Source organism: Ammospiza caudacuta, chromosome 6, assembly GCF_027887145.1.
Source record: "Ammospiza caudacuta isolate bAmmCau1 chromosome 6, bAmmCau1.pri, whole genome shotgun sequence".
Classification (NCBI taxonomy): domain Eukaryota; kingdom Metazoa; phylum Chordata; class Aves; order Passeriformes; family Passerellidae; genus Ammospiza; species Ammospiza caudacuta.
Genome location: NC_080598.1, coordinates 43,606,945 through 43,633,325, shown reverse-complemented (window position 1 = coordinate 43,633,325; position 26,381 = coordinate 43,606,945).

Genomic DNA, 26,381 nt, shown 5'->3' with positions numbered 1-26,381 from the left:
TTAACAAAAATAAATTCCATTTTCAAAACAGGCTGGGAATTCTGACAGAACGAGAGAGGAGTTCAGAGCTGAGTTCTGGGGGTTGGTCCAGGCATGCTTGTGTTTCTGCTGCAGAATAAACCAGTGGGTAGGTTGGCAATTTAACAGCTCGGCAGTCTACTTAGGGTCTCTGCCCACAAACACTATTTGATGAGGCTGTTCCTGCAAACAAAACTGAGGGCAGTGATGGTACCTCCCTGTTGACTCAGCAGAAGTTACTTAGCTCTCACGGACCTGAACCCTCTTTTCTGCTTAAGTCCTTGGCTACCAGGAGAAAGTGATGAGTTACAGACATCAACAAAGCTCTCTTACAGAGGCTGAGCTGGGAGCCCACTATCTGGAGAGTGACTTGAGAGAGCACATCACAAATGCTTCTGGTCTGGTCCTTATTACCTGACACAGGGGGAATGGTCCTGGATTTTCCCATATTTAGTCCCTACAGATTCTCCTGTAAGAGCCACAGTCCACAGTCAGGCAGGGCCAATAACGTTTCCAGCAGGCAGCTGTTTCTCCAAGCCTTTGCCAGCTCCTAGACATTCATGATCTCCAGTAGAGCCTTAGGGCTAGGGAGCTTCATAGCAAATGGAATCAAAGGGAAGGCAGCTAATGATGAAGACCAGTGGAAGAGTGGGGAAGAAGAGGGAGAATAGTAGATAGGGAGAGGCAAAACAGATTTCATGACACTGCTGTCTTTGGCAACATCTCCTACAATCAACCCTAGTACCACGCTCACTTCTGCCGGAAAAAGTACTAGAGCAGACAGGGTACCAGACACACCAGCCTTCTTTTCAACATATTGCAGGTCTTGCTGGAGCTGAGATGGTAAAGAAATGCTAAACTCAAAGAACAGGATAAAATCCCCAGGCACCAAGCCCATGCTGAACTCCATGGTTCTTTGGCTCAGTGGCTAGCAGTACCTGAGCTATTTAAGCTAGTTTGGGCATGTCTACACCACACTGCAGCTGCTGCTGTTACTGGAGTAAAGAAAGTTAGTTCAACAAGAGCAGCTATCCCAAATCAAGGCAAGAACCCACCACATCAGAGCCAAGGTCTCATTCAGTTTCAGCTATTGATTATATAGGAAGATACAGTAATTTCCTCTCTTTTGGCCAAATCCTACTGCAGGTTTAATTCACCTTGTGCCAGCGTCCTTTGTGTCTAAGCTGATAGGACTTAGTCAAGGATTTTACAAAAAACCACTGTGTTTGCTGGAGAGGGGTCTGATGAAGCACTGGGTAAAGACTCATGAGAATTAGCCATTTTCCTCAGCTGAGCTACTGTCCTGTGTGAAGTCTGGCTTGTCACTCTAACACAGCTGCATATCCCTCAGCTTTAAAAAACAGAGATAACAATACTTAACACTGTGCTTTAAAGCACTTTGATATCTACAGATGAAGACCTACAAATGAAGAGAGGGAAAAAGGTATCTGACAGGCTGAGCTCCAGCATGGAAACACACCCTCAATTGCCTGCTGGATTCTGGTCCTTCACCTAGTTGAATCTGATCTCAGATCAAAAATTACCTGATAAACAATGAAAAATTTTATTTTTGCCCTCTCATTTGGGCTAGCTAGTACAAGATATTTTGGGCTTTAATACTGAGAGCTGTAAAACCTTTTACACTGCCATCAGAAGGAATTTTAAACACTCAGTACACAGAATAATCAGACCGAGGCACGGCAGATGGAGGTCCCAAAACCTAAATCCAAAAGTCACTTTTGAAAAACTCAGCTATAACTGTCAGACTGATCTTTGCTGTTATATATTGCTGACATCTAAAATTCTTCAAATACAACTCTGTCAAGTTTTGTGTTGAATGGAAAAGCATCATCCCTACCCCTTTACATTATCATGGGCCAAACTGATGCTCTGTGGGGAATACCCTTGATGTAGTCTAAACCACAAGGACTTTTTGGGTACATCGCAAGCACAGCTAGGAAGCTGTGCTAGGGAGCTCTATTCAGTTCTTAGGTCCATGTCCAGGGTTATCTCTAGCATCCCATACCTGCACAGTAGAAGAGGTCCTGGCATACACTAGGACCCCATTCTTCCACTTTCTGCTTGAAGGGTGAAGGGAGGAGAACTTGACAGCACACCACAGTTAAACTAGCATAAATGAACTCTGAATGGAGTCAGAATGGCTCCATCCTTCCTCTCTGCCTTTAGACAGCAGGATGTATGACTTTAATTGCACCCCAGTGGGGTACCCAGCAATCCAGAGCAGATCTGCTTCAGATAAAACTTCAAACACAACTTCCCCACCCCCTCTGCCAGTGCCGTTGTGCATAAACAGCACTTAATTCCAGACTCAGGGCAAGGCAGGGAAAGAATCCAAGAGTAGAGGCCATAAGACTGAATGCCCACTCAAAATACTTCACAAAGAAAGCCAGAAGATTTCAAAAGCAGATATATTAAAAACAAAAAAAAATGTACAAAGATAAACATTAGTGACTTGTAGACTCCAGAAAGGCTCACCCGGTCCTTGAGGTACCCAAGTACAAGGTATTCTTGAGGTACCTTTTACCCGTTGTAAAGTGCAAGTGAAGTATTTTCTACTTCTTGCTTGGGAAGGTATTTTTTTTAATGCATCTTGTTAGGGCCATTTTGATCATGCACCATTTGTATTTCAGTCTCAGATCCTCAGTTCTACAGTGGAGGTAAAATTTCAGTGCTTATTTTCCTTCAGACACAGAGTTTGAGTCTTGCACATATAAATTTGGGCAGAATTTGCTCAGCTGCATGCAAGTTATTATAGAGGAATGCAAAATATACTTTTCTTTTAAAGATAAAAACAAACAAAAATTCAGATATCTTTTTTTAGATAGCACCAAGGCAAAACAGTTGAAGCTCAAAAGTACTGGTCCAATCCATGTAATCTTCCAGTTGCCTCCACCTGTACATTAAACTATACAGATAATCTTTGTCCCGTCTCCTGATTTACATTGTTGTAAGTTTAGAGCTCAGAGTCACTGCTGCTTTTGTATCAGGAAATGCAGGTATGAATAGAAATATCAAAACACAAACTGCAAGTCAGCTTTGCAGTTTCCAAGGCCAGCCACAAACTATGAAGAATAATTATAACACACAATAAAAAGTATCTTCATCAGAGTCATGTTACTTTGAAAGAGCCTCACAAACCCAAAATTTCTAAACAGCTGTGTTAGTACCCTGCTGTATTTAGTGAGGTGTGAATTACACAGATTTCAGACAGGGACTACTTACACTGAAAATATGGTTTTAATTTTTTTTTTTCTTTTTTTTACATAAAGGAATTCAATGTAAAAAAACCCAAACTAACAAACCTGTTCCAAGACTGAAAATTACATGACAAGAAGTAAAAGATAAAAGAATTAAAAAGTTTTCTGTATGCTTGGCACTTACAGTATGACTCTTAGATCTAATAGGAAGTTAAATATACTATGCATTTTGATACAAAATTGCAAAAACAGCAATTGCTCAAGAAGAAAGTCCTGATATTATTGCAAGACTAGTGGTTTTTTAATTCCTTAATTAATTTTAATGCCACAAACTTCATAATGCTTCAATATTCTTTTTCCGTGCAACCAACAGCCAACATTGAACACAAAGTTCATATGTTTGCATCCAGTTTTTTTCCATGTACCCTCCAGAATGCTTCATGCCATGTTGCCATGTCAAGTCTCTGTCATCAGCAGGGAAAGTCACACTGTTCTAATACTCTTGCAAACTTTGTTCCTTCTTTAGTTCTGATATAATTTTTAATTTTTCAGGAATGTAAAAATTACTAAGATTTTAATGCAAGCCTCTTACCAGATTTAACCATTCCAGCTAAAGATGTTAGCATTGTCCAGCTGTTGGCCAGCTGGAGATTAGGACTCTAGCAGTTCTTTGGCAGAAGGGAGCGTCCAAACTTTCTGAATAGATACAAGTAAAGCACGTCAGGCTAGGACCAGGGAACTTTCCTGGATTAGGCAGCACACAAATCTGTTCTTTCTTTTTCAGACCTGTGGCAGAGAAAGGTCTTCACTTGGCACAGCTATTTGTAGAATTAGACTATGGAGAGGCACCATCTGTGGCTGCTCAAGCAGAGGTTATGCCATTGGCTTGAAGAAGAACAAGTGCAAGCACAGAAGAATGCCCTCTCCCTCATTTTTCTCAGTCTACCAGTAATAACAATGCACTAATGAAAACTAACTTGGCCTGAGCAACAAAACACATACCAGAGTGTGTTCAGAAACTATCCAGAGCAAGCCTTCAGTTCTACATCTACACACAGAAATAAAGTCTGTAAGAATTTAACTAAAGCCTGAAGCACTAGGACAATCATATGCTTCATGACATTTAAGTACACAGCCTTTGTCAGTCCATCACACACAGTATGATAATACAGTCTCTTCCACCCTTACCTCGCTTAGATCCATTCTAAACTTTCACTCCTACTACACAGCTTTTGCCTAAAAGGGCTTCTGTGTCCACACCCGTGAAAAAATAATAATAATTTTATAAAAGACAGAATAAGAATTCTTGGATGTACTCCTGCCTAAATTATGCAGCCACAATATTCACTCACTGGAAAGCACCCCCACCCTCTTCCAGCAGCACACTGCAATGCATTCCTCCAGCGCTGGGCTGTCCAATGCATCATCTGGGGCAAGCACCTTCTGCACCTTTTTTTTTTTGCTGCAGATGCTTTGCAGAAGCTCACCACTGTTGTTGTACCGCTAGCTCAGAACCTTGTTTAGCACCAGCAAGTCCATACCTGTGCTGGCAGGGCATTGGCTGCGCACTCAGACACAGCTCAAAGCAGCCCGGCAGCCTGCTCGGGTCGGCTTCAGGCAGCAGATACTGTTTCATGTTCTCAGTGACCTTGGCTTGGTGGGCAGGGAGAGGAAGCATGGGGACTGTCATAACAGAGCTGGTACCAATTCTGATATCAGGATAAGGACGACAAAGTGAGATTTAAGCCAGCTCTGCTACCAGATCAAATAGAGACCAGGATTGCCAGAAACAACTCCCCTTGGGTTTTTATTTTGCTCTTAGTTCAGATTCCATCAGACAACTTCTACAAAACCCAAACAACTACATTATAACCACAGACAGGCCTAACCACGATGTCTGGCTCCAGATCTAAACTTCTTACAGCCAGACTGTTAGCTCAGTTCCCTTGAAAAAGCACCACCATCCTCCAAATTTGTGTGTCAGGGAGTTGTTAGTGCTCTCTTCTCCTCTCCGGAAAATACTCTTTGTGTGTCTTGCTTGATTAAAAGGTAAATTCCTAAAAATAAGAATGATGGAACTTCATAACTGATGAAGTTCCTCAGAGGAAGAGGATATTCTGCCTGCAGACACCCAGATGAGGAATAAGCTTTTCCAGGAGAAGCCCTCTGCCTGCAAGCTGAGGGGTTTCACCTGCTCCCATTCCCCCTGAGGACATGCCAGCAGGCTAGCACAACTCAGCAGAGCTCTCAAAAGAAAGTGAGGTGCTGTGCAAATCCTGCAGCTTCTAAAGTGAGGAAAGACCTATTCTGCAGTGGATCCTTCATGAGTCCACTCCAAAGCAACACCATTGATCTCAGTGACCTCCCAGCCACATTAACTGTGTCAAAAAGAGCCCTTATCTCTGCTCTGGGGGTGGAACTCTCACCAGTCTAAGGAGAAGGTGCAGGATTTCCCCCTGTCAAAATGCTATCAGCCAGGTGTCACTCAGCATACCCACACCAGGTGTCTGTGGCCAGGTGCTGGCTGTGGGGTGGCTGCAGGGCAGCCTTAGTGAGGAAAGGCTGGGGCTGGTCCATGCCAGGTCCAAATGGCTCCAACCCACCCACCACAGGGCACAGCTGAGCCCCTTGCACAAGATGGTGGGGCCCAGGGGAAAACACATTTAAGAAAAGGCAGAAAACACTGCCCAGGCAGTGAGGAGTGAGAGATGACCCCACAGGACTCAGGTCAGAGCAGGAGGGGAGGAGGCACTGGAGGTGCTGAAGCAAACAGTGCCCCCATGCCCTGCTGAGGGCATGGTGCAGCAGGTGGATATTTCCTGAAGGAACTGCAGCTCACAGCTGGCCAAGGTCAGCCCACCACAGTGTGTCACAATAGATAGAAAAAATCTGCTTCCTTCAGTAGCTCTCCCTCTGTATCCCAGCCCTGGTCAAACAAGTGCTCCCGACCGGGTGATCTCTGGGTGGTGTTGGTAGGGGTTTTGTGTCAGGCTGGATACACCTCAGGGACAGGGAGGAGAAGACAGGCAACCAAAATAAACCCTGAACAGCACTGGAAACTGTCTTGATATTATGGGAGAGCCTATTCTCCCACACAGATCACACCAAATCCCTACCTACAATTCCTGACTGATGAGGAAATGAAACAATTGTTTGGGAGGCACTTGAGGGCATAGATGACTTCCACAGACACAGCAAAGTTTATGCAGATGCCTGCTTCAATTCCCTTGCTGGCAGTGAAGTTCTGCCACCATAATAAACTCCCTCACTGTAGGTAAATCAAACACAAGATGTCTGGCTAAGCATTACCCCCACAGAAATCTCCCTAGCACATAAAGGTACAACAAGGTTCCTTTGCACCCCTACGGGAACAGGAATCTGCATTTCCAGCGAAAGCTTTTCAGTTTCTCTGTGCCATCTAAAACCACTTCTGAGCCCACTATATGGCTGCCAGGCCTTTGGCAGAGAGCTCTAAGCCCTTTTAAAATGTTGAACAGGTACAGACCCAGGTAGTATCCTTCTCTCCTTTCTATCTCTTTCTGTCTTTAGGCTAACTATAGCAAGTTCTGCTGAACTTTGGCTCAGCTTCCTCTTAGCAGTAAGTGAGATGGTTTCTTCCTCTTCACTACAATTCTGTTGCACTCTCCTTTGCCCCTCATTCCATCACCTCAAGTCATTTTACATCTCAGAGATGCCAGTCACTTCTGAAACTCTTCCAACCCGGACCCTTCCTGCTCTGCAGCCTGGAGCACCTCAAAACTCAGAGCACTTCCTCTTTAAGAGAGTGGAGAGAGAAGGGGAAAATGGCAAGAGCCTTTTCTTTAGGTGTAGTTACCAATCTATGCCAGAAAGAAGAGTTTCACAGAAGGATTTAGCATTCCTTTTCTCTACCCTCCAGGCAGCCAGAAACTCAGCTCCTCAGCATGGAGTTCATCCCACACGAAGGAGCAAGGCTACAGCACACAGAGGGGACAAGCTGCAGGGGAAGTCAGTGCAGCTGCACAGCTTCACTGCTTGGAAATAATTCACTTAGGATTTGGCCTGAAGATGCTTTGCACTGAGAGAATGAAGGAAGGGGCACACACATGGGCCTAGCAGAGAGGTGGCAGTGCCAGGTGCTCAGACAAGTGCACCACAGCTGTCCCCACAGCCCTAAAGAGCCACGTGCTGCCAGCAACAGAATGTGAGACTGAGAAAGAGCCAAACCACCGCACTTTCTCTGCAGACAATCTGGGCATGTGCCACAGAGAGCATCCCCCTTGTAATGTCTCTGTGGCCTTCCCCCCTCCTCCTCCCCTTCTGTGCCCCTGGAAGTGCCATGGGCCACTTCTGGGCACAGAGCTGTTCTGCAGCACATCACAGGTATCCAGAGCTGCTACAGCCTGAGCTGGAGATCAGGTACAGCATAGTCCATAGCCAACTATACTGCCCTCCATACTCTGCCCCTCCTCCCCATCCCCACCTACCCCCTGTAAAAAGATGTCACATTCACCAAGATTTAACAAAGAGAAGGGGGGAAGAAACATCTGTCAAATTCTTAACTTCAAGTGGATTTACCCAAAGCCCCTTGGAAACAGCTGCTTGAGGAAGGTTTCTGTGGAGCCCGTGTTCCAGATGCAGACATTTGGTTGCTCAGTCCCTTGCTGCTGCTTTAGTCTGTGCTCTTGCCACACCTGGACCTGTCCTCACCTGGAATAACCAGTCCCTTCCATCCTTCTGCCTAGGGCCCTGCTGCTGTTGGGAGGTGAGGCCCAGCTCCTCTCCTGTTCCCTGCTTTAAGGAATGTGTCACAGGCAGGGCCTCACACACTCATCCACTGCCTTGTGTGACTGCCCACTGAGCACAGGGAGGAAGATCTAAAGCACTCATAGCAGCTTCTTCCCTGACACATCACGTACCACACAACTGTCCTGTGCTTACAGCTGTCCTGTGCTTGGGGAAAAAGCCCTCTATAGAATCACCACCCTCCTTTATCACCTCTGTGCACAATAAGCTTTGTGCCAGAAGTGTTGGATTCCGCCCCATGCGTGCTGTCGAGGCTGGGCAGCAGTGTCACTTTGCAGCCAGGTAACAGGAGCTTCAGGAGAATTCCCATTTTCATGCCACACAGCAAATAAAGGTACATTAACAAAATAAAGCTATATAGGCCTATTTGATCATGCTCCTAACAAGCTGGTTTGGATTTCAGCAGAAAGACAGCCTCATTAATTTGGACTTTATATCCAGATGAGATCTGGGCTATAATAATTCGAATGCAAAGCACCATGAGATTGTATCTAGGCTGAGTTATCACTGAGTTAATATACTTTAATATAGACAAGAACAGAACCTCTCTTTCTTGAACGTAATTTGTGCCTTGCCATGAGATCCTGGGATTCATTTACCTGGTGAAACCCCATGGAAACTTGAAGGACAGACTACCTTCTCTTTGGAAGCCTGTTCTCCAAAGCTGTTGAGCCACATATATGTCATTCTCCCCAAGAAATTTCTTTTTGCCACTTTATCAGATGACACAATTCACATTTTTAAATTTGTAAAAATGTGATGTTAGAAAACATATAGCCTGTGGAAATGTTTTCATGTCTCCTTTTTAAGTTTTCAAAGAAAACAATTCATGTTTAGGAAAAAAAGTTAATTTATTTTTCACTTTCTCCCATTAGGCAGAAAATGAGACTCTAGAGACATGTGGACTGCTCTTTGTAATCATGAGGCATTTCATATTTCTTGACAATATTAACAAATTCCTCAAGAAAATATTTTCCTAGATCTCTGTGGTTCTCCCACAAAATTTAACAAAATACTCAATTTTTTAAAGAATAATTTTCAAGTCTTCTGTGTTAACTACTATTGCTCTGAGTTGTGGCAGTAACTTGGAGAAATTGTTAATCACTCTAGAAAAGCTTAATTAAAGAGCAAACAAGACTTGACTCCCAAAGCCACAAGGAAGCAGTTCCTTGCCCTGAACTGCTCATTGATTCCCTCCTTCAAAGGTGATTTCTTCAGCCAGGTTGTCCATTAATGCAAACACTTATTCAGCTCCTTCTTCACAATGTGTGAGGCTGTGCAGAGAAACTGCATCTGCATTGCTACATTCTGTTTGCAAAATGCTGCCTGTTACCTTTGCAAACATAGTTAAGTGAGTCATGAACAGCCTCAGTGGTCTATGTAATGGCAAAATTGCAAACAAAAGCTCTTCAGTCATTACCTTAATTTAGTGTTCAGAGCAGGCAAAAGTAAGGAAGTTCTCAGACAAAAATGTCATTAAGGTTGTGCCCTGACAGAGATGACTACACAGGTTCTGTTCATCTCTGAGACTTAATGTTTCCAGATGCCTCATAAATGATAATTTTTACTTCAACTAATTACAGACACGCTGTGGTGACTCCTCAGACAGACTTTTAGGTTATTTGTCTTATTATTATTGTTGTTATTATTATAAGCAGCATTCAGAACCTGTGGTCCTTTGACACTTAGCACCACACATATGTAAATATGCAAATATGGTCTTTACTGCAAACACTTCATAATTTGAGGCCTGGTCTGCATCATTTTTGTGCAAATGTAACTATCTCACTTTACAGGAATGATTTTACAAGAATATTTGACTGACAAAAGTTATGTAACTATAACCACATTTGTGTTAGTCTAGCTTACATCTCCAAAGAACCCGTGCTGACCTAAGTATGCCGGACCAAAGCAATATTAATGCCAGAACTGGACCAGGTTGACTGTACTGGGATCCAAAATCACAGTGAAACCAGTACTCAGAGTCTGATGAAAACTGGGGCACGCATAAGTTGAGGGCAGACAATACAGTCAGTAAAGACATCAGCAATTTTATATTCACTTCAACTTAACTTCTTTAAGAATCTTCTATCTGAAACAAAGATGCCTTGTTTGCAATAGCCTGCTCTGTTGTGTTTGACTGGTTTTTTTAATTCTATTACACTGAGGCTGCACTGTTACTCACCTCTTACTAAATTCCAGGGAATCCACGTGAATTAGCAGGATTATGAATGTCCAAAAAGAGGGAAGCTCATGCCTTACTATTCACTAGAGAATCTGCAAGACACTGACCAAACAATGGATCCTCTGATGCACTCACAGTAAGATGCGAGCCTCAACTGAACTCTTCTGTAATTGGGGCATTTGGACAGTGCCTGTCCCATGTGGATTTCCTGGACTCTAATAAGCATGAGCTCATCTTTCCCTAAGGTATAATAATAAGGTCTCTACCTGTCACCTATTTCATGAAACTTGTCTGAACTTAATACCTTTCAGATTCTGACTGGGTGTAAAATGCATTTGAAATTAGATAACAGATTAAAAAGCTATACAGATTTAACCAGTGTAATCACATACTCAGTATTCCCTTAGAAAAGCAGGCCTAACAATAAATTCAAGTTAAACTGACAGGGAATTTTTCTAAGGAACACAATTATCTGTATTTAATTTTCTATTAAAACAAAACAAAACCAGACACTCACAAGGAACCAAGGCCAAAAAGAGCTGGATGTGGAACCAGCAGCCCTCACCCATGCAGTGCTCAGCTTCTTCCTGCTTCACTCTTCTGGTGCTACCATATCCCTCCTTGGTGATGAGCATCATCCCACCTTTACCTTAATCTGCCTTACATGAACCATAGGAAGAGAGTGGGCAAGGGCTTCATGAGCACTCCTGGATTCTGTAATTGGTGGCAGATTTAGGGATAACAGTTTCCTTGGCCCCTGAAATGTGCATAGACTAAGAACAATCTCTCGTGGGCTGATAAATTGTCACTATTTTGCACAGACATCTGAAATCGAAAGCCAAATTATTCTTCCAGATTTAGTGCCTCTTTTTGCCAGCTTCTCTGTCTTGAACCACCCCTGTTCACTCTAGATCTCTTAGGGAACTTGATGATTTGAAGTGGTGACAGCAGGCTGCAATCTGGATAGCTGTTTTCCTTCTGTGCTCTATTACTCCAAGGAGGGTGGGTAGATCCTGTGCATGTTCCAATAGTAGACAGGTTTCTTGGAAGAAAATGCAGCACACAGCTACATTCTCTAGAGGCAGATCACAGGATAAATAGATCTGGATTGTGTTGGTCCCATATGAGGTATCAATTCTATGTCTTTGTCTCATCACTCCATCCCTCCCGCTTTGCAAACCCAAAACACTTTCTCTGAATAATCACAACTGCACTGATTTCTTCCCTCTGCAACGGAGCCAGGAGCCTGCACTGGTATTTTTAGGTAACCCACTTGCTCGGTTTTCTTTCCCCTCTGTGAATAGATCCCTCACTTATTCTAACCCATAATCTCACACACATTTCTCATCTCTTTCTGTTCTGGCACTCTCTCAGAACTGCAAATGCAGCACCTACTGCTAACATACAGGGGAAAACTATTGCTTTCTGCTGGGGTTTTCTTGCATTCAGCCCTCTCCCAGGGCTGAACCAGAAATACAGGACCAGAAGTACAGAGCTAGAGACTGCAAAAAGACCTTGATAAAAGTAGAAAGTGCCTGAATATTGTATAGAAAGCCAATCAAACCTTCCAATGAATGTTTTTATGATTATTCATCAAAGCTGATAAAGATCCCATTCCAAAGGAAGGGAGGTAAAAGAGCCAGCCAGCAAAGGAAGGTAATCTACAACCAAAGAAGTTTCTCATCTAAATTCTCTCCTGTTTCATAGTGACAGTTGGCATAAAATATCACTGCTGTGACATGCAGAAGCCTTGGTGCCAAGTTTGTGGAATCATGAACAACAAAACCAGAAACAAGGCAGGAGAGGATCAGTCAGTCCTTTTGTGGCTGTGTCCAACCCATGCTGCTGTGGTTTCAAAGGAGTTCCCCCTTTGATTCTAACCATATCCTGGTTTTTCATTTTTTCTCATCTTCTGCTTTGGGAATCTTGGGAATGTCTTTTTACACACACCTCCTTCAGCCTGTGTGCTTTGTCCTACCCATCTCCTTTTTTCCTCATGCTTTCCATGCTTGATCCCAGTCTTTCAGTTTCTCTTTTTATTTTGGCCCACAAACAGCCCCCTTCCCCTGCATATCAACAGCAGTGGGAAGTAACCTAATTAATAGTTTCTTGATAGGCTACCCCACACATGCACACACCCATCCCCCCAGTATCCCGCTGGCAATTCAACAGCCCTCTCTCAAGAAAGGAAAATATTTCCATACTAATTAATAACAACATTGGGTAGTTCTGGGCGGAAGGATCTGGGATTCCCATCTGGGCCTGGATCTCTCGAGCTGAAGGAGCAACTGTACCTCAGAGCACATTTCCTTTTCCAAATCCTTGTGTTATTAACTGTTTACACTGTTCTCGGTATCAAACATCATTGCAACCTGGCTCCTGTGTATCGCTGCAACTGAGTTCAGGCTGAATTCCTTCAGCACTCAGGCTGTGCCTCTCATTTAGCACATGGCACTTGTTCAGAAACCTACAGCGCTTCCCTTCTCTCTTCTCCATCAGGATTCACACGAGCCAAGGACCTTTGCATGCTGGGCTTCTCACATGCATGCTGTGCATGCTGTGCATGCTACGGTAGTGTCTGTGGTAGTGGACACAGACACTACCGTATCCATTTAAAATGTCTTTGCTGCTTGACTTCCCCTGACACGCACTGCCCTGTCTCTGTTTCTGCCACAACCAATTGCAAAACAACAACAACAACAAAAATTCAAGCTCTGTTTTTGAAGTATTCTGCAGAGGAGTAGTTGTCAGTGTTGACTGAGCTAGAGCACAGATGCTTTTCTCCATATGTAGTAGGACAGTCCCACTCCTGTCTTCACCCAGGAGAGGGGAAAGGTACTAAATGCTTCGCTAAGGATCATGCTCAGAGATGGGCTTCCAGAGAAGAGGTGAAGCATATGAGAATTTTGCTGTCCTGTCCCAGAATCACCAACAAGGGAGAGTTGTGCGTTCTGCCTCTAGAGGGGACCTGACACAACATGACTACTTGCTTCTTCTGCATCACAGACCAGAAAAAAAAAAAAAAAGAAAGAAAATCAAAGTGTGAGAAACACTTGTGCTTCTGAAAAAAATGCAAAAGACAGATCTCTTCCCAGTAAGAAAAACAATACAGGTCCTTCACCATCTATCAGCTCCTTAAAGCTATGACAATCAGGCAAGAGTATTTCCTAGAAGCCCTGTATAGGCAGCTTTGTGTATTGAAGCACACAGTATTGAAGCAAGACTGCCATTCCCCATCACTTACACTGAAGGACAACAGGCTGTCTTCAGGGACTGCTGAAGAAGCAGAAACACCAGCAGCAGCTACAGAAAGGCTCACACTATGCAGGAAGATACCCACAAGAACAGGTCCTTCTCCTGTACAGAGTGACCTGGAAAAATACTTGGATAAAAGAAATGTACAAGGAGCACTTTTAAGAAACAGTAGGCCAATGAAAGGCATCTTCAAAACAGAGTAATAAGGAAGGAAGACTAAAACAAAGAAAATGAAGGTAAGTGAGGTGCCCCCAGTTATTCTGTCACAGCAGTGCTGCCTGCTCAGCCCTCACAGCATCACATCCTCCATGCATTCACTTCTCATGCCAGCCTTCTTCTGAAGAGCCTTTCATCCCCCAGCTGCTGTCCAAGCCTCAGTGCAGTGTCACTGTCCCCAGTGCCTGCTTGGCCACAGCATGGCCCAGTCTCCCCCATCTCCAGAAACAGCCCTCCTTGAACAGCAAAGCACAGGTGTCCATCCACAAGGCTGAAAGAAGGAAGGAACGAAGGAAGAAAGGATCCCTCTTAAAGAAGGGGGAAGAAGGATGGAGACAGAGGCAAATAGGAGGGAGAGTGAGAGGGGCCATAAATTCCCTTCTAATTCCAAATAATTCCGATTACACGGATGAGTAGTTTTCAATCAGAAAGATAATCTCAAAGATAGATGGCAGGATAATTGCTCGTCGGCGCGACGTAAATATTGTGTCGTTTCTATTAATCTCAGCGAATCGGGTGTCAGGGTTGTCACTCATTCATCAAAACAAATTAAAAAAAAACATATTAAAAAAAGAGAGAGATGCTGGAGGGAGGGGGATGTGTATCCAATAAGCAGCTGAAGGCGTGCAAGGTAATGAATGCTGCTTACAAGCTGTTTGCATTTTTTGCTTTATAAAAGCTAAAGGTAACTCAGGCAGTAGATCTTTATTAAACTCTTGGTAGGCACTGCAAGAGGCACTGCTGCACACAGAACTGAGCAATAGGGCTGCAGAATGGGACTGTGGTTGTGAAACAAGGGAGGGAAGGAAGTGGACAATACACCCTAGATAAGGGGCTGAATAGTCTGGGCATTAACAACAGGCAGGAGGTACTGCAGGGTCACCATGGTACCTGGAAGAAAGGACACAGATCACAGCACAAAACAAAGGCAGTGCCTCCGTTGCCAAGTACAGGAGTGGGCAGGGAATGGAGAGTGATGTGGAGAGGCCAGCTAGCAGGGACACAGTGCCTTGGTGCAATTTTGCCACACTGGCTGCAGGATGATAGCACATCACTGCCCCACTGCTGTATCAACCTGTCTGCCAGGTATTACACCCCCAGGCATTGTGCACCTCCTCTCCCTGCCCTTGCAAACCACATGGCCTTTGGCATCTTCCTCACAGCCCTTTGGTCCCCTGACTCTACTGTATTGGCTTAGTTCATTACTGCTGACCCAGCAGGACAGATGCCCCCCTGCACCCCCAAGCACTCTCCCCCTCTCCTGAAACAGTCACTTGCCTGGACAGTACCCTGGGTCTGGGACCTACAGGTAGGAGCTTGAGTCATGCACTGGTCAGTCACCAATGTTTCCCCACTGACTACACAGAAAATTCCTTGGGAAGACCCTCATTCCATCCTGACATCCATTTGCTGACATCCTGTTTCCTGAGAACACCATCTTCCCCAGTTCAGGAGCCCTAGACTCAGCTTCTGTTCAAGAGATTTTCTGTAGTGGGTGCTGGACTGAAACTACCACTCACATGACACAGCTGGCCCAGCTTTATTGGTGGAGATCAGGTAGGAACAAATAACCTCAAAGAAAAGGCTGCCCATACAACTTTCACCTTACACAAGGATAGAGTGGAAGAGTGGAAAACTTCTGCTTGACAATAACCTCCAGGCATGCCATCCTGTGCAGCAATCCACCAGAGCTGGTGAACTGATCAAGGCTAGATTAGCATTTGAGCGAATAACTTCCCCGGAAAATTCAGCCATGGGCAGGAGCAGTTCAGAACTGTGCAGGAAGGTTCTCTGAGCCAGGACTGTTTGAACCTGCTGCTCACTGCTCTGATGCAACAGGGAGGCCTTTCAATACATCACAGTCATCTGTAGTCACTGAAGTGGTGCTCTTCAAACAAATCACCTCACTTTGCTCTTGAACAAAACTGTTTCCTTGCCTAAAGTCTGGAGCAGTCAAAACTCAACCTGAAGCTTGTGCTCTTGACGGGCGTATCCTAAGTACCTTGAGATGAAAGAAATGCAAAGTTATTAAGTTTTTAGAGCAGACTTAGTTTGCCAATAAGTCAGACAAGTTTTGCCCTCCTGTGCTCCAGGAAGAAGCTGGAAGGTTTTGGCTGTAAGTTAGCTGAGTGCTTTGCAAACACCCCCCTTACACAAGGGCCTGAACCAGTGCCCAGGGGCTGTCTTCACTAAACGGATTTGAAAAATGCTAATCTTTCATCCCTGGCCACATCACTGTTTCTGTTCATTTACTGCTGCTGTTTGCTAAGTGAACTTTTTTATTTAAAAACCTGTTTTATTGGTAGCTCCTGTTGAAATTTGGAAACAAATTCTCCATGAACATCCTCCTGCCAGGCTATGACAGAACTGGTCCCAGTGTAGGACAAATTCATTAGGATTGAGTGCTGTTCTCAGGGCACAGTCCTCTGGACAGAGGGAGCAGGGATACTTGTCCCAGCAGCACATTTAACCTGTCACTCCAGGCAGCAGTGCAATATCCGCTGGGGATTTCAGCTGCTTCTTGATCCTGCCTTATCTCCCCACATCCCCCGGTGTGCCCACCGCTTGGTGAAATGTCACTTCTCTCTCCCCTTCTTCCAAGATGGAAGTGAACTCGTGTGCCTGGCAGGGGTCTGACAGACATGAGCTGAAAGGCTGTCAAGGACCCACTGAAAAGCAGGCAAGCCACACTGTGTCAGATTTCGGGGTGTAACACTGCAGCCTTCTGTCTGCTCTTGGGCTAACTCTAAATGGAACCTTTGATAGGCAGCCAGGCAGCTGTCAGCACAGGGTCAGCCTCAGAAGCAGGAGGGTATGAGCACCTGGGAAGCATATGCCAGTGAGCAGAGAATAGCAGCAGTGTTGTAAGGCTCAGTACTGCAGGGAACCAGGAGCACCAGAACGAAGGGAGAGTCAAGCATTGGACAGTGAAATAGAGCAAGGGCATCCATCCATAAGTCCTGAGAAAACCTCAGTTCCACAATGACTTCTCAGGAGTGGATGTCCCTCAAAACCAGCCTCCTACTTTCTCCTCAGTTCTCATTTCCTTCTCCTAGAAATTACCCAAAGGAGACTCTTTAAGGGGAAAGACTGCAAAGGTAACTCTCTTCAATAACCACCCAGTGTCATTTTTCACATCCCATCAGCCTCTGACTTCACTATGACTGGTGTCAGAGCATCTGAACATGACTTAATGCTCAAGAAGAATTTGCCATTTCTCTGTATGTCACACCTTTCCCAGCGAGTCCCTGAATGACTCTCTACAACAAAGGACTGAGCTCACCCATGAAGGATGTGAGGGAAGAGTAAATCCACATTGGAAGGAAACTCCCCGATTCCCTGATTCAATGGTCTGATCCCTATGTCCACAGAAATTTGAGTTAGAATTATGAGCTTAAAGAATTAAAACTGCATAAACTATACACAACACTATATAAATAATTAACTTACAGTACTAATTTAGTCAGTGCTCTCACTCCTGAACTAGAGTTGGTCCTTTGTTTAGTGGACTTCTTTAAAAGTACCTCTGCAACATCTTTGAGAGGTAACCAGCTGACAAACTCGACCTTCAGGTATCACTTTTTCAGAGGCATTCTTGGAAAGCTAACATCTCACAAATGAGAAAATGGATTAAACTGAAAAAGTTAGTATAGAATGAAAATATACTCTTCAGAATGTGTACAGCTCAAAAACTTAGTCACACCAGTGTCTGTGCTAGAGCTACTGAGGTATATTGTGTGTGACCTGGAAACTGAGACAAACAGGTGGTAGAAAAATGCAGAGGACAGATCCATTTAAATTAATCAAAATAAAAGTGGACCAAGAAGAACCTCAGAGTGACAAAGCTGGATAGAAAAGCAGAAAACTGTTGGTGAAATCCAGCATCTGCCAAAAACAGGCAATGCTGACTGCCCTCAGAGAGCACTTCAATATGCCTGGAAGCTCCAAAGGAACACAGGAAACATAGAGAGTTAGATGGAAATGGCCTTTCACTCCACATTGGTGGCAAGGGGAAAAAAAAGAGCAGGGAAAAAATCCACCACTTATTCAGATACACCAGGAAGGAAATACTGAGTGATAACAGACAGGAATTTTTGTCCCTGTGTTCTGTGCAGTACAGTAGCACTGTCCCCAGTAGTATGCATGGGGAATCTCTCAGGGGAAACATTGCTGTTCTCAGTCCTGTTGGAGAACAGCAAAGTTTCTTCTGTTCTCTCATCTCTTCTCTGGAAGAGAGCAGAAACAAGAATGCAAAGCTGAGAGAGAAAAGTTTCTGGAGAATATAGAACATATGAAACCACATTAACTCATGGGACTTACCCCACCCAGTAGCAGTGAGTTAAGCAGCACAGTTTAGGCAGGATTAAAAATTGTATCAGACAGGTATTTGAATTATAGTGTGATATATACAGGTTCTTCAGTCCTCCTCACTGACAGCAGCCAAAACTTGCAGCAAGAACATCATAGTAGTTTAGAACAATCTGCCTCTTCACATAAAATTATCATCATGACAGTCAGAGATTCAGATAAAACTCATGAGCTGGTAAACCTCTGAACATCAGTAACACTGCACCCAAGCCCACATCAGGGACTGGATGCCACCTGAGGGAATATTCTATAAACTTTATTGATAAATTGGGGGGGCAGCTCTTTGACTCAAGTGGTGATTTGTGTACTGACATTAGCTGTTTCTATATCTAAGTTCTTACAAAAAGAGATGAGAACATACAAAGCTGTCCTCTGACCTTGCCAATGTGCCACCAGCTGGACCCACCTTCTTGGAAAAAAGCCAAAAAACAAATCCAAAATTGGAGACTGAAGTCAACCTGTGACCAGCAGACAGAGGAAAACACCTTTCCCCCAAAGTGGACTCTTCTGAAGCATCAGCCAGGCTGGGAAACAGGACTCAGGAGCAGGGAGATAATTGGTGCAAATTGGCATGATAACTTCCATACCTGTACATGTCACCCCACCTAGCTTTATGTCAAGTGCTGGATGGCTCTTTCTGTGAAACTGCTCTGCACCTTCTCATATCTAGACCTCCCTCTTTTGTCTCTCCAGAGGAGGAGAAAGGTGTGGCAGGGTAAGTCTGCCACGTTACCCAGAGGCAGAACCACTGTACTGGCCACCAGAACCACTTGCAGAGGTCAGGCTGGAAAGCACTGCAGGGAAGAAAGAGCCATCAAAGGCAAAATTTATAAACTCCCCTTGTTACATTTCCCATCTCTGCCTCACCCTTCCATGACGTTTACAGACTGGCAACCCAATGCTGAAATCCCCCTCCTGCAGAGAGCATTTCCCACATTCTGTAGGAGCCCAGGATCAGCCAGTTTCAGCATCTAAACTGAGCAGCAATACTTCATTCAAAGCTTTTTGTAAATGTGGTTTTTGAGTCTGTCAGGATCAATGCTACCCTACAAAACAGTTTTAATATATATTCTATTTAATCTTCTCACTTCTTCCTGCTCTACAGCAGAAGCTGTCAAGACTGGTAAGGGGCATGGTACAACTAATCCCAAGGAAAGTTCATTTGCTTCCACTCAGCCTCTGTCAGCCTCTCCTGAGCACTACAAAGGCTATATAGAGATTTTATCACTGCTGTGAGCACCTCTGGGAGCATCCATGACACTGCTCACAGGAAAGCCAACACACAGATATGCAGAGCACTCAAGGCACCCAGCCATCAGAGAGAGACATGCAGAATTGTTCTTCAAGGGGTGAATTTTCAGAGTCCTTTCACATCACCTACCTAACTGACCCAATCTGCCACCTGCAGCTGGTGGGAGATGTAGGAGCATGTTTACGATGTGTCCCTGCTGAACAGGAAAGTCAGGGACATAAGGGAGAACATCCTGCAGCAATGGCTCAAAGCAGTCTAGGCTGACAATGAGGCAGATTCTCCAACATAAAGGGTGAAAACTAACCTCCAAGATCTATACTGTTCTCTTTTCTCTCTCAAATGATAAATGGACAAAACACAGAGAATGATACTCTAATGCCACAACAAAATCCTGGGACTGCCAGGCCTGAGTTTGGCTCCACACAAATAGCTCCCTGCTATTTATCTCATTACTTCCCTGCTCCTCTGCTTCTCCACCAAAGGTTACCCTGGGTACAATATTGACTAGGAAGCCATGCTTGCACACCTCCCTGGAGATGCTGGGAGGGGAGCACTGGAGAAGGCCAGAACAAGTTGGTTAAAGTGCACTTGACCATTGATCTCACTCATTTTCTTCCTCATCATTCAGCTCCTGCATTGTAGCAAAATCCTTCTGCTCCTACTTCTGCCTCCCATTCAGATCCCTTCTGACTCTGTGATTAGGCACTTTCCCCTTGGACACCCTACAGGTGTGGCTGTTTTTATAAAGGACATGGGTCCCCTGATGCAGAGCAGACTCAGTTGGGTGCACACAGTGTTTCTGAGCACTCTCCCACTGGCTCAGTCATCAGCACTCAGACACAGTCTACAGGCCATAACCAAACTTCTGGGAGGTTTTCCATTGTCTTCCTCAAATAATGAGGCCTTTCTCTCTCCATGGAGCACAGACTCAGATTTCCTCCAATGGACAGCAACTTACCAGCTTCCAGACACCAAATAAATACTCTGACATAGCTGCATCATCTTCTGCTACCATGGTTTTTTTGGTTTCTCATGTCCACACACCATGTTCAATGTGGTTTTCTTTTAATTCCGTGTGTCCTGGCAGCAGGGACCTTTCTTTTCTTTTGCTTCTAATTTCAAATCCCTTAGCATCTCCACACTGTAGGCATTGGTTACAATGCTCCAAATGTAGTATCCTTTAATTTAGTATCCTGCACATTTAATTAATGGTCACCTTACCACCTCTCCTGTGTACCTAATCAAAAGGATTAATCATACCAGCTTGAATGGTGATTCCTGTCCCACCTCACTGACCAGCCAGCTTTGCAATGGCAAAGACCAGCTCTTTCTATCTCAAGCTTATATAATTCTATACAACCATCATCATACTTGGATCAGTTTTAAGTCCCTATTCCTCCTCCTATCTGGAGAACACCCACATATTGCTAATGAGGTTTCATATAGTTGAATCAAATGCTTCACCAGTGATCAGATTCCTGTAAAGTATTAGTAAATGAAAGCATGAATAAGCAACAACACCTGAAAGCCAAGAGCACTTTCCCAATGTAGTTTGCTCTCCATGCTATCTTTGCAGATGCTATTACCTCCCCCCAAGGTGTTCCACATTATTCCTATTTCTTTTACACTTCAGTTTACAAGGAGATACCTCCACTACAAGTCCTAAATCTTTCTACCACCTTATCAGTGATCCCTATCCCCTATCTAACCTCTCTTGAACCCATTTGTCTTGTGGATGTTCTCTTACTGGGGGTGAAAATAAAAAGGTTTTCAAAGTATGTAAATTACAAAAGGCAGAGCACAAATAACACTGAATAATTACAGGATGAGGATGGTCACCCCACAAACAGGGACAGAGACAAGACAGAGGTGTTCAAGTCCTTTTTTGCTTGTCTTCAGCACTGATGATGGGCTAAGGGAGACACAGTGCCCTGAGTTGGAGAACCATGACTGTGAGAACAATCAACGTCCAGCTGACCTTGACCTTGTGTGGGATCTGCTGTTCTAGCTGTATCCCTGTAAGTCTATGGGGCCTGACAGGATTCATTGAGAATACTCAAACAGCAGCTTGATGCCATTGCAGAGCCTCTCTCAATGATTTTTGAATGATCTTGGGAATCTTCCAGTTGACTGGAAGCTGGCTAACATCATAGCAATTTTTAAGTAGGGCAAAGAGGATGATGGTGGAAACTACAGGTCTGACAGTCTCACTGCAGTGACTGGTAAAATTATGGAGAATATTATTCTGGAAAGTGCTGAAAACCACCTGAAATACAATGCAGTCATTGGTCACAGCCAGCATGGCTTCATGAGAGGAAAGTCCTGCTTGCCAGATCTGATTTCCTTTTATGAAGAGGCAACCTACCTAGTTGATCAAGGGAAGCCACTCCATGTAATGTTTTTGGATTTCAGTAAAGTTTTAGATACTGTCTCTCACAGTATCCTCCTGGACAAAATGTCTAGCACACAGCTGGATAAACAAGTGACAAGACGGGTAAACAACTGGTTCATGGGTGAACCATAAAGGGTTATGGCAAATGAGATGACATCAGACTGGTGACTGGTCACTAGTGGTGTTTCACAGGGCTTCATCCTTGGTCCAGTTCTTTGACATCTTCAGAATGCTGAAGGTACAGGACTGGGAGGAACTGTTGACTCCCTTGAAGGTAGAGGCTCTGCAAAGAGACCTTGAAATTGATGGAGATGGGCAATCATCAGCCACACAAAGTTTAACAGAGACAAATGCCAGGTTCTGCACCTGGGACAGGGCCACCCTGGATGTAAGTACAGACTGGAGAATGAGCTGCTGAAAAGCAGTGCTGCAGAAAGGGACCAGGGGCCCTGGTTGATGGCAAGTAGAACCTGAGCCAGCAGTGCCCTGGCAGCCAGGAGGGCCAGCCCTGCCCTGGGGTGCATCAGGCACAGCATCAGCAGCCAGGCAAGGGAGGGGATTGTCCTGCTCTGCTCTGCACTGGGGCAGCCTCACCTCCAGGGCTGGGGGCAGTTCTGGGTGCCACAATATAAGAAGGATACAAAGCTATTAGAGAGTGTCCAAAGGAGGGCCATGAAGATGGTGAATGGAAAATCTGTGCTGGCTGTGAGCTGACCAAGGAAAAAGCAGCTGGAAGTAGCTGACTTTACACACTATGGGTTTCTCTCTGACCTATAATTTCCTTCTGATCCATTTTCAAGAGGTCCAAAATTCAATAAATTAGGGTCAATCGCCCTCATGTGTGTCCTTGGGAAAATCATGTAGTTAGTCCCCTCAGAATGTATTTTGGGCACACAAAGGAGAAGAAGGTGATTAGGAACAGTCAGAGTAGATATTCCAAGCATAAATCATGCCTGACCAACCTGATTCTCTCCTATGATAAAATGATAGCACTTGTGGACAAGGGGAGAGGCATGGAAGGCATTTACCTTGACTTCAGCAAAACATTCAGCACTGTTTCCCAGAAGGCCTCAAGACTGACAGTAAACCATTATGAGTGGACTATCAGATGAGTTAAAAACAGGTTGGATGATGCAGCTCAGAGGGCCATGTTTATACCCTACCTGTAGGCCAGTAACAAGATACATGCAGGAGACCTGTCCTGTTTAACATCTGTATCCATGACCTAGAGGACACAACAAAGCACACTCTTATCAAACTTGCACTTGACACCAAACTGGGGAGACCACCTGATATGCTTAAGGCAGGGTTGCCATCCAAAATGCCCTAGAGAGGCTGCAGGGCTAACATGAACCTTACAAAATTCAGCAAGGACAAATGCAAAAACCCTATAACTTGGAAGAAATAATCCACTGTGACAGTGCATACTAGGGTCTGCCTGCCTGGGTAGCAGCTCTGCTGAAGAGAACCTGGGGGCCTGATGGGTCTTAAACTGAATATGAGCCATCAGTGCACCCTGGCAGCAAAAACAGCCCTGCATGGTACTCACAGGACCATGGCCACACAGGTCCCAGGGATGTGGTTATTCCACTTCTCCTGGCACTTGCCAGACTCCATCTAGAATATGTTGTCTAGATTAGATACCCCATTACAAGAGAAAGATTGATAAAATGGTCCAAGAAATGGAGGGTGAGCGAGGGGATCAGCAGTTCAGAGCATTTGCCCTGTGATGAGAGACTGAGAGACCCAGGTTTGTTGAGCCTGGAGAAAGCTTTCAATAAGCACCTTATCAAGAACACAGGCTCTTTACAGTGGGTCCTGCACTGGCAGTACATAACAAATACAAATGGAAACAGGAGAGGTTTAAACTGAACAGAAGAAAAAGCTTTTCCAGCATGAGGTCAACCAAGCATTGAAATGAGCTGCACAGACAGGCTGTACAACATTAATTTTTGTAGGCTTTCATGATCTAACTCCATAAAGACCTGAGCAACCAAGTCTGAATTTCAGTGTTGATCCTGCCTTAAGCAAGGGACTGTATCAGAAATGTCCTGAAATCTCTTCTAATCTGAATTATTTTGTAATTCAATGATTCTACAAACAGATTGCAGAAGACATTAATTTGTTGCAGAGGTGTTTCTGGAGTAGGAGCAGGTAAGGAAGCAACATGACCTGCCTGCTACTTCCCACCACCTCTGCAATTACTGCCTCTGGACACCAGCTCTTCTCATGGCACCCATGAATAGATGGGCCAGGACCAGAGAGGAAAACAGCTGAGCTGCTCTGAAATGATGACCTGACCCTGGCCACTCCCAAACCCATCAAACTACAGCCAGCTTTTCTAGCTCCAGTGAGGGACTGGCCCATCCTCATCAGAGGCACCACTGACCACTCTGCCAGCAACAGCAGTGGTCTGAATGCAGCATGCTGTACAAGTATCAACTTCCCCATAAAATAAAAATCTTTCAGAAGAAAACTCCTAAAAGGCTATTTGTACCAAGAAATATGCGAAGCTATTTCCATGAGGGCAAAGTAAACTGGGCCTCGGCCAGAGCTGCATCAGAAAGAAGTTTGAACAGTTTATTTCTTACCTTCACATCTTTAAAAAAATGTTATTTCCCAGCAACACACACACAGACCTGTCTCCTTATAAAACCAGATATTGTGGTAGAAAGAATATCCTTGTCTAGGCCAAGATAGTTGGAGAGATGGCAGAAGCCTGTAACTACTAATTCTCTCTAAAACCCAAAGAACACAAGATGGCTCAAGCCATCTTTTTTTTATATATTCAAGACATGAGGAAATATCTTTTGAAAGTAAAACTTTCAATTGGAACAACTCAGAGAACTTCCAAGAACTCACCAGTGATGTCACTTAATGCCTTTGTAAAAACAAAACCAAAAAAAACACCCAAGATGAAACATGACTGAAGTAATGATGATAGGGAAAATCCTGTATTTTGAAAAGGATGAAGGGGATTGTGTCAGAGAATTCTAGATCAGTTAAACTTGATCTCAACCTGGACAAACAACAAAACAGTTAACCCAGAATTATACTGGGAAAAATAAAATCAGAGGCTAAAAATATAGTGAAAAGTACGTCTTGCTAGGCTGTTAGAACTGGAGAGAGAGGCTTTCTTTTTTTTGTTGGTTGGGTTTTTCCCCACCTTTTTTTTTTTTTTTACCATTAATGCAGGCCTGGTAGGCAAAGACAGCTGTGCTAATGCAGAATACCTGGATATCTACAGCAAGGCTACAGCCATGGCCACTTCAGGTGTAACTTCAATGCATTATGCAGGTCCTAACATATTCCTGGCCCAAAAGCCACCCTGTTCAGTGCATGCACCAAGCTCAGCCCCAACTGTCCTCTGTACATAGGAAGGCAGTAGTGGCAGTGGCACTGCAGGGGAAAGCCCTGGACGTGCTGCTTTCACTCAGCCTGCTCAGTGCACTTTGCTCTGCACATCCTGGAGCCTGACAGGCTCTGGGCTGGGCTGCAGGAGACAGCAGCAGAGCACTCAGTCAAAGACTGACAGGCAAGAATGGCAGGGCAATCTATGTTCCCATGGAAGGAAAGGATTGAGCTGGAGGTTTCTGGTTATGGGCAGGCTGCAGCCCCTGTCTCGGAGAAACAAGTGTCATGACAGACTTGGAGCAATGTGACACAGAACAGGAACGTGGGCAGGATACAAAAATATGCCTTGGTCTGGGACAAGGAAGACACTCGGCTGAGTTTTCAGGAACCTCATGAGGAGAGGAACATGTAGGACCAGATTCTTTGTCTCAAACTTCCTTCTGTGACACCTCAAGTAATGAATGCAAGCAACCTATAGGGGTATGTAATCCATGGATTAAAAACAGGCTCCCCATTTGACATTCAAGAGCAGTTGCCAACAGTAGGATGACATTACACACAGGAGCAGAGGTCTGCACTGACCCATTGCAATTCCAGCTCATTGTTGGTATTGGTACTACTACAAATAGATGGGGTGGGTTAAAACATGGAAAAGAGGCTGCTCTCAATGACAAGACTCACATCATTCTCTATAACCCAGCAATGCACAATCCAGGGTAAAATACAAAGGTGGAGGGACAGATGCCACAGGGGGCTATCACAGAGATAAATTTGGGGCTCCCAAGCACAGCATGAGCTCTCATGTAACCCTAGGATCTACAACATGGGAAAGATTAAAAGCACTATGAAACATCTTGCTTACCTCAATGAGGCAGTTGCTAGAGCTCTTGTCCCCCATGGTGCAAGCTTTTTGTCCCCTTGACTAGTCAAGACTGAGAGAATGTGCTTGCCATGGTAAAGCACCTGAGAGCACAGTGCCAGTCTTGTAGAAAGAACTGTAAAGAGATAGAGAGCCAAAAGGCTGAAGCTGCTGGATTCGGTTCAGAATGAAATACTGCCATAGTGCCTCCTAATGGCAGGGGGAATTATGCATCAGCCAAAGGAGAAGAGAACTAACTCAACTTTTCTGTGGCTTCCACCTGTTTATATGAGATAAGTTACAACATAGAATAGTCTTCAGACACTGCTTACCAACCCTTGCAGATGTCCTGGAAGAAATTCTGTTGCAGGACTCTATTTTCACCTGATGAGAATACAATATCTTGGACTGCTGAAAGACAAACTGTGTGCATCTGAGAACATATTAAAAGCCAGCTATCAACAGAGGACCTGCAACAG